Genomic DNA, 10,000 nt, shown 5'->3' with positions numbered 1-10,000 from the left:
GGAGATGATATACGGAGTCCGATTGTGCCATCTATACAGAGGGGCGGGGATGGTGGAGAAAGGAGAATTGGAGGGAAAATGGGGGGGGGGGGGGGGGGGGAGAGTAATGACGTATACATTAACAAATAGTAAAGGGGTGAATGGGGTGGAGGGGGGGGGTGAGTAAAGTCGTCAACCAATCAGCCAGTGTAATGAGATGAGAATTCATTTTAGTGTTGACGACAGACCCAGCCAGCCCCTTGTAACAAATTAATTGAAAGCTATGTTGAGCGAGGTCACTGACCGGACGGATGATACAGTACTTGAACTTAACAATTTGAACTTTTATACAGAGCAATATCTACTAAACTTATTCAAAGCGCATTAAAAAAGAGTCCCAAGCCAACAGCAACACTAATCATGTAGGACCAGACATGACAACTTAGGCGATATTACAAATTTTTTAACGGACAAGGACAACGATGTTAATGATCTGGTACTCATTTTACACCTGAGTACGGTGAGAGAATGTGATAAATAGAATTTTCCTAGGGACTCAACTATGCGTCCCTCGGGACTCGAACGCAAGATCTTCTGATCTGAAGGCGAGTGGCATACCAGTAGATAGACCACATAGTCACACAATACTGGTAGGCGTTGGGTACAGGGGATGAAATAAATACTTTAAAACCCTGATCCCTTAAGACTCCCGTGAAATGAATAGATAGAATGCGCTTGGCTAAGAAGCTCACAACATGGCCATCCGAAAGTATAATGGTCCAACACACAAAACTCTTGTGTAACTATGAACGTTTATAATCTAGGTTAATATAGTTTAGTGAGAATTACTCATTAACGCGGATGGCAAAAATAATAACAAAGAAACGAGTGACGTCAACTTCATTCTATCTATACGTATTCATGGCCGATGAAAACTGTTTTAAATCATACACTCCTTTTTTTTTTGTAATTGAGCTTTTATATAGCGCAATATCCACTAAACATGCTCAAAGCTCATTACAAGGGTTCCCTGTCCAACAGAAAATACTTACATTTAGGACGAGGTATGACGCCTGTTAGGCGATATTATAATTGAGATAGATTTTAAAAAGTAGTCATTCAGAGCTATTAGCCCCATGGAGCCGGAGTTTATCCCTGTTTCTACAGCATGAAATGGACAATAGTAATTCTTGCTACCTTTGGGATAGGACGCTAGTTTATCGCAAAATGCTTTCCGCCAGATCTAACAGACCCAGTTACCCGATCTCTTCTAGCTGGGTGGACAAGGAGATCAGAAAAAAAATCTTGACTGCACCCGGGACCAATATTGGTCCCTTTGAATGTGAAGCGCGTGCTCTACCAACTGAGCTATCGACTTACGTGGTATGAATCCCCAATCATGACCGATGAAGATTGTTTTAAATAACACAAACAACTATATCAAAATTTAATCTAACACAAAGGCGTCTTACAAGCAGCTTGAAAACAACGCAATGATTGGACAACGTAATATTATGGCCTTCTAGCGACGTGCACTTATTTGCAGTCCCAAGTCATTATGGGCAAAATATTGTCCATAACAACAATGTTAAAATAGGCCCATAATTGGATTTGGATATCAGACCTGCATATATGTACAGGTCGCATTGTATCCATTGAAAACGATTTTATATATTTTTTTAAATAATAAAAAACAGACTGCCTATATTTACTCGTAGAGGAATAGTTGCTTCAGGGTCTACCTTGATAACAGAAAAGGCATATTATAAAATATATAACCAGAGTGCCACCCGTAGTGCAGCACCGCAAAGTAAGTAATAAGGGCTAAGTTCCCAGCTCAAGGAAAAAGAAACAAGAGGGCGACGTGAGCATCGAACCAGGGTCTCGCGATTGCACCGTCTGATTCAATAGGCCATCCCCCCCCCCCTTCCCTCCTCCTCCTCCCCACCCCTCATTCTTTTTCAACTGAATATAACAGCTTCAAAAAAGAACAAAATACCAAACACAGACGTTTCGGGCTCAAAACCTTTCTTCAACCAACAACAAAATAATAAAGACACAAATACATTACTAAAAAAAACCAGATCGTAATAGTAATGATTATAACAGATTGTATTGTGTCGCTTTAATTTGTTGTATATACTATATATATATTATATATATATATAATAATATATATACATATATACATTATCCATCAACTAACAGGAAAATTAACTTCAGCTAACCCATCAACAGAAAATCACTTTTACCATCAAGTAGAGAGTACATTACTTAACAACAAAGACTTGTCATCTTGATCCAGCATTATAATACCAAACCCACACATAGATTTAACACACGAGAAGGCGCATGAATCACTTTTTTCGGAGATATTATTATTATTATTATTATTATTATTATTATTATTATTATTATTATTATTATTATTATTATTATTATTATTATTATTTCATTATTATTATTATTATTATTATCATTATTATTATTATTATTATTATTATTATTATTATTATTATTATTATTATTATTATTATTATTATTATTAAAATTATTATTATTATTATTATTATTATTATTATTATTATATTATTAAACCCACACATAATTCAGACATATCATTATTTTCATATTATATTATTATTATTATTATTATTATTATTATTTATTATTATTATTATTATTATTATTTATTATTATTATTATTATTATCATTATTATCATCATCGTCATTATTATCATTGTTTGCTTTGCTTCATTATTGATTTTTTACTTACTTGATTTGTTGATTGTAATTATTCTATTCTTGTATGAGTTATATTGGCAATTGCCTAAAAATAAACTTTTGAATACCTTGAATATCCATGATACATTTAGTGGATATTTCGCTCTATAAAAGTTCTAGTTTTTTTTTAAAAAGCCACCACTAACCTTTCCCTGCACAATCTTGTTCCCAACTTCATCAGCGACACCCAACCATTATTATTTGCACATCAGAAAGGTGCCAACTGGTTTAACCCTTTCCTTACCAGCCATTTTCAGAATTTTCCACAAAATTTCACACCAACCCAACACAAAAATATGTTTGTTTTTACTCAAACAGAAAAGTAACAAATATACATTCTATGCACTCTATGAACTCTTGAACACAGTGTCACGTTTTTATAGCTATAATAAAACATTTGTCTTTAAATTGTGTGATTTATACAATAGAAATCTGAATGATAAAAGTGCTGGTTGGATCGTAACGAATGTGACCATTTTCCTATGGTTGGCGAGGAGAGGTTTAAACACACGTTAAACGAGCAGGGCCATTGTTGTAGACTGCCAGACCTTGCCTATATAAACAGTTTGTGTTCCTTTGTATTCTCCGGATATCTACTTCCGGTCCAAGGCTATGCTGGTGGCACCAAAAATAGATTTCAAATAGGGCAGTGGCATGGAATTGTGTTGTTGTTATAATGAGTGTTGACTCTATGCGGCTATGTGGTCTTGTGGTATGACACTCGCTTTTGGGATCGGAAGGTCCTGGGTTCGAGCCTCGAGACATAGTTGAGTCCTTGGAGACGGCTCTTTACGCACATTCTCTCACCTTACTCAGGTGTAAAATGAGTACCGGGTCGTTAACAGCGTTGTCTCTGTCCGAAAAAAAATGTAATATCGCCTAACAGACGTAATGTCCCGTCCTAAATGTTAAATTTAGCTGTTGGCCAGGGACCCCTCGTAAAGGGCTTTGAGCACGTTAAGTGGATGTTGCTCTATATAAAAGATCAATTAAAAAAAAAAAAGAATTAATTTTTTTTATGTATGCCCTTCCACCTCAGCACTATAAGATATCGTCGCCTAGGCATTCCACAAAGAAATATTATAGATAATTTATCAAACCAGATGTCTGATGTCAACACGAATCACCCATGTTGTCCAAGTGAGGGGGTTGATAATCTTGCCCAAGGAAAAAATAATGAAAGTGCTTCAAGTCGGGCTCGAACCCGAGACTTTCCGGGACACAATGCAATGCCTTAACCACTCGGTCACTTCGCCCCCTATATGGTTTTTAAGTAATGTATTTATGCTTTTATTGTTTTTCGAGAGGTCTCAGGTTTGAGATTTTTTGCCAAGTCGAGGGTCATTCAAATTGATCAATATTTTGAGGACGAGTTTTCTGGCCCAATTTTTTAATACGTGCCTTTCCAGAAGAGTACGGTAGTTAACTTCGTAGGCTGTAAGAGACATTCATTTTCCTCTCCGGTCCGTCTTGTCATCCATTTAACCTTTCCTCTCAGCCGGTCTCTTGTTTTATCACAACAAAGTGAGTGCAACTAGTTGCCGAATCGTACAGGAATCGAACGCGGACATTTATTTCGGAATTAAAATTTCTTTCAATTTCCTACCAACAAAGGAAACAACACACGGAGTTTCTTTGTTATTGTTTTTAGAACAAATATGGATGATCCGTTCTCACTAAAAAATGTTTGAATAGATAGTATGCGCTTGGCAAAGAAGCTCATAACATTGTCATCCGGAAGTATAACGGACCAACACACAAAACTGTGTGTATCCATGAACGTTTATAGTCAGGTTAATACAGTTCAGTGAGCATTGCTCATAAACGCGGATGGCAAAAAACAATAACAAAGACATGAGTGACGTCATCTTCGAACTATCTATGGATAGTATGCGCTTGGCTAAGAAGTTCATAACATTGCCATCCGGAAGTATAATGGACCAACACACAAAACTGTGTATTCATGAACGTTTATAGTCGGGTTATTACAGTTCAGTGAGCATTACTCATAAACACGGATGGCAAAAACCAATAACAAAGTCTTGAGTGACGTCATCTTCGAACCACCTCTAGATAGTATGCAGATGACGTCACTCAGGCCTTTGTTATTGTTTTTGCCATCCGCGTTTGTGAGTTGTTCTCACTAAACTGTATTAACCAGACTATAAAAGTTCATGGTTACACACAGTTTGTGTGTTGGTCCGTTATACTTCCGGATGGCAATGTTGTGAACTCCTTGGCCAAGCGCATTCTATCTATAGGTTTAGATTACACGTAGTTTTGTTTGCTGGTATGTTTCATGTGTTTGTTGTGAGCGAATTACAAAAATGTATTGTGTATCAGAAGCTCACAACATTGCCATCTGGAATTATAACGGTCCAACACACAAAACACTTGTAACCATGAACTTTTATAGATAGTATGCGCTTGGCTAAGAAGCTCATAACATTGCCATCCGGAAGTACAACGGACAAAACTGTGTGTATCCCTGAAAGTTTATAGTCGGGTTAAAACAGTTTAGTGAGAATTACTCATAAACGCGGATGGCAAAAAACAATACAAAGGCCTGAGTGACGTCATCTTCGAACTATCTATAGATAGAATGCGTTTGGCCAAGGAGTTCACAACATTGCCATCCGGAAGTATAACGGACCAACACACAAACTCTGTGTAACCATGAACTTTTATAGTCTGGTTAATGCAGTTTAGTGAGAACAACTCACAAACGCGGATGGCAAAAACAACAACAAAGGCCTGAGTGACGTCATCTGCATACTATCTATAGTCTGGATAATACAGTTAAATGAGAATTACTCATAAACGTGGATGGCAAAAAGCAATAACAAAGACTCGAGTGACGCCAACTTCATTCTATCTATAGATAGTATGCGCTTGGCGAAGGAGTTCACAACATTGCCATCCGGAAGTATAACGGACAAACACACAAAACTGTGTGTAACCATGATCGTTTATAGTCAGGTTAATACAGTTTAGTGAGAATTACTCATAAACGCGGATGGCAAAAAACAATAACAAAGACCTGAGTGACGTCAACTTCGAACTATCTATATGTCACGCTAATCATTATTCACAAACAGGAGGGGAAATTTAATGCACTCAGTTATCAGCCCTTCCAATGGGGATAACCAGTATTACCTTTCCGTATGCTTGAGGTCATTGGTCACATTGCACAGTGTTCTCAAAATGACCCACATAATGAAAAGTGTTCATGGGTATATTTACAACCAAAATAAAGAAATCAACGTGTTTACATTTATTAAGAAATGTCCAATCGTTGTACAGCAAACAAATCGTGTGTGTTCGATGACTCGGTTGGACGAAAACATGAATATAGATCACTCCAATATAGATAGAATGCGCTTGGCCAAGGAGTTCACAACATTGCCATCCGGAAGTATAGATAGTTCGAAGATGACGTCACTCGGGTCTTTGTTTTTATTTTTGCCATCCGCGTTTTTGATTTGTTCTCACTAAACTGTATTAACCAGACTATAAAAGTTCATGGTTACACAGAGTTTGTGTGTTGGTCCGTTATACTTCCGGATAGTATGCCCTTGGCTAAGAAGCCCATAACATTGCCATCCGGAAGTATAACGGACCAACACACAAAACGGTGTGTATCCATGAACGTTTATAGTCGGGTTAATACAGTTCAGTGAGCATTACTCATAAACGCGGATGGCAAAAATCTTCAACAAAGACCTTAGTGACGTCATCTTCGAACTATCTATACAAATAGAGAAATGAATGACTTCAATTGATTTCCCCCAGTCTAATAATGATTTGATCTAAACACGGCAATTTTGACAAGCAGTCGTCACGGGAAAATCCATTTCCTCCACCGGAAACAGAACACATGCATTATGTCCCTTTGACGATGCGTCGTGCTTTCTTCAATAAATCAAGGGAGATAACCCACTATTTAGAACATAGACATAAAATACAAGATGTACATTGAACATCATGGGTGTGTTTTTTTTCCCATTGAAACCTGTAGTTTTTGTTGTCACTAATAATATATCATGCCAGTAAGAGCGCGTCCATTAAAAGAAAGAAAAGAAGTATTTTATCACAACTGACACAACATTTGTGACACACCTTAACTGTCTTGACTTAAAGAGGAATTTATGATTTTCAGTTTTACAAGCAAAAAGACGCTCGTTGACCATCTCCTTTGTCTTAGATAGTATACGCTTGGCTGAGAAGCTCACGACATTGCCCTCCGGAAGTAAAATGGACCAACACATAAAAGTGTGTGTAACCTTGAACGTTTATAGATAGAATGCGCTTGGCCAAGGAGTTCACAACATTGCCATCCGGAAGTATAACGGACCAACACACAAACTCTGTGTAACCATGAACTTTTATAGTCGGGTTAATACAGTTTAGTGAGAACAACTCACAAACGCGGATGGCAAAAACAATAACAAAGGCCTGAGTGACGTCATCTGCATACTATCTATAGTCTGGTTAATGCAGTTTAGTGAGAATTACTCATAAACCCGGATGGCAAAAAACAATAACAATGACCTGAGTGAGGTCAACTTAGTTCTATCTACTACTGTAAATGGAATGGGAGTGATCTATATTCATGTTTTCGTCCTACCAAGTCATCAATCACATGATTTGTTGCTGTCCAACAATTGGATATTGCTTAACAAATGTAAACACACTGCTTTGTTAACAAATGTTATAAACATACCCATGTGTCAAGCTGAATAAAATGGCCAATCGTGATGTTAGAGATTTAAAAAACTGTGGACACTTCTAACTACGTGGATCACTTTGAGCACATTTTGCAATGTGACCAATGACCTCGAGCACATGGAAATTTAATATAGATCATGCCCATTCCCCTCAACACCCCCCTCCCCCTTCCGCACACAAATGTGCGACCGTTTGCTGTCCTCTCTCTCTCTCTCTCTCTCTCTCTCTCTCTCTCTCTCTCTCTCTCTCTCTCTCTCTCTCTCTCTCGGCCAGGCAGATGGTGTCGTGCCTAAACGCTTCAACGTCGAATAAATCTGGACTTCACCTGGGATCGATCTCGGTCCCTTTGCGTGTGAGGCGAGTGTTTTACCAACTGATCTATCTGGATCTCCTTTGAGTCTTCAACTCTAAAACAACAACAATAACAACAACAACAACAACAACAACAAGTTACAAGTTTTAATAATTCCTATTTTATAATTTGAAACTCCAAAATCAGACCATGTTGACAATGAGTGGCACATTTTCATGAATTGTCTTGGATTAGTTATTGCTCCCTCCCCCCCCCCCCTTCTCCCCTCCCCCTTCATCCCCCTCACTCCCCCTTCATCCCCCCCTTCGCCCCCCCCCCCTCACTTCCATTCATCGTCCCCCCCCCACTCACATTAGCACCCCCAACCCCATCGTCCCCCCCTCCCCCCCCTCCCCCCCCCCTTCGCCCCCCCCCCCCCCTCCAAACACAATAATTATGAATTTCGCAATATTTAAAAGCAGTGCTAATATCCTACCGTAGTTATTAGAGGGTTCTTATTTGTTTATGCGGCTATTTGGTCCAGTGGTATGACACTCGCCTTCAGAACGGAAGTTCCGGAGATTTAGTCTCGCTTTGACCAGCGCAAGGTGGAGTCCTTAGAAAATGCTTTTTACTCACATTACCTCCTCATACTCGGGCGTGAAATGAGTACCTGTGTTAACAGCGTTATCTCTGTTAGAAAAATAACTATAAATATCACATAACACTCGACATGGTTTGCGGCGCTGCACTGCGGCTGAAGCCTGGGTTATTCCAGTCTTCCTTTGGAATAGACCCCTAAAGACAAAATTCCCCTTTGGGATGAATAAAAAGAGATTTTACTATTATTTTATAATTTTATTTTTGTCGCGTCCTTCATGTTAAAGTGTTGCTGTTGGCTAGGGACCCCTTGTTAAATGCTTTAAACAGGTTAACTAGATATTGCGCTACATAAAGGCTTTATTTCATTTTTTGTGTTTTGTGGGGGATTTTTTTTATTTTTTTGGGGGTTTTTTGGGGTTTTTTTTTTTTTTTTGGGGGGGGGGGGGGGGAAGGGGGTATTCATTCCGACACGATACCACAGATTGACGTGATAGTCACAAATGAAGAGAAGAAGCGAAAGAAAATTTTTAAAAAGATAAGTCTTCTTCAGTGACAGACAGGATTTTATACGTCTCCTCCTCCTCCCTCCTGCCCCCATCCCCCCATCCACCCACCTCTCCCTCCTCCCTCATCTCCCTCCCTCTCCCCTCCCCCCCCCCCAACTCACTACCTCCTCATCCAGCCTCCAACACGTATATATATATATATATATATATATATATATATATATATATATATATATATTTATATATATATAATATATATATATATATATATATATATATATAATATATATATATATATATATATATATATATATATATATATGAGTGTTGGTGGGTACTTGTAGGTACGAGAGTGCTCGATAACGTTGGTTAGAGCTAATAGAAAATTCTATAATATAAAAGATTCTACGGGCATAATATGCCGACTGACGACATAGAGTTCACAGAAACATGTGTTTCAGCCATAAATGAGTGACTCCATATATTATATGCATACATACATACATACATACATACATACATACATACATACATACATACATACATACATACATACATACATTCATACATACATACATACATACATACATACATACATACATACCTACCTACCTACCTACCTACCTACCTACCTACATACATACATACATACATACATACATACATACATACATACATACATATACGTACGTACGTACATACATACATACATACATACATACATACATACCTACCTACCTACCTACCTACCTACCTACCTACCTACCTACCTACCTACCTACCTACCTACCTACCTACCTACATACCTACCTACCTACCTACCTACATACCTACATACATACATACATACATACATACATACATACATACATACATACATACATACATACATACATACATACATACATACATATCAAAATTGTTTATTTCAGGAAATATACATGATAATGTAACAAGGGTAACATATTCATTGATATAATACCATTTCCTAAAATAATGTACAATGTTTTGAGCTGGAGTATTAATTTGAACAGTGAAGTTTCAGACTCTGCCACAGAATGTCCCAGAGGTAATAATGATATTAGTGTTGATGACGATGATAATGAT

The 10,000-nt window shown here is 37.8% G+C and overlaps 1 protein-coding gene across 1 annotated transcript in view; it reads right to left on the bottom strand.

Moving 5' to 3' along the window:
• LOC144977463 (uncharacterized) overlaps positions 1-10,000 on the bottom strand; it is a 195,758-nt gene that overhangs the window by 107,746 nt on the left and 78,012 nt on the right. The window contains exon 3 of the mRNA XM_078922710.1: positions 1-31. This exon is cut by the window's left edge and continues 2,598 nt beyond it. The gene's annotated coding sequence lies outside the window, so the exon portion shown is untranslated. The remainder of the gene's footprint in view (positions 32-10,000) is intronic.

The sequence above is a fragment of the Berghia stephanieae genome, chromosome 7, assembly GCF_034508935.2.
Source record: "Berghia stephanieae isolate SIO BIC M18660-M18661 chromosome 7, UCSD_Bste_1.3, whole genome shotgun sequence".
Classification (NCBI taxonomy): Eukaryota; Metazoa; Mollusca; class Gastropoda; order Nudibranchia; family Aeolidiidae; genus Berghia; species Berghia stephanieae.
The sequence above is the reverse complement of the archived record's forward strand: the minus strand, read 5'-3'. Positions and strand labels throughout refer to the sequence as shown.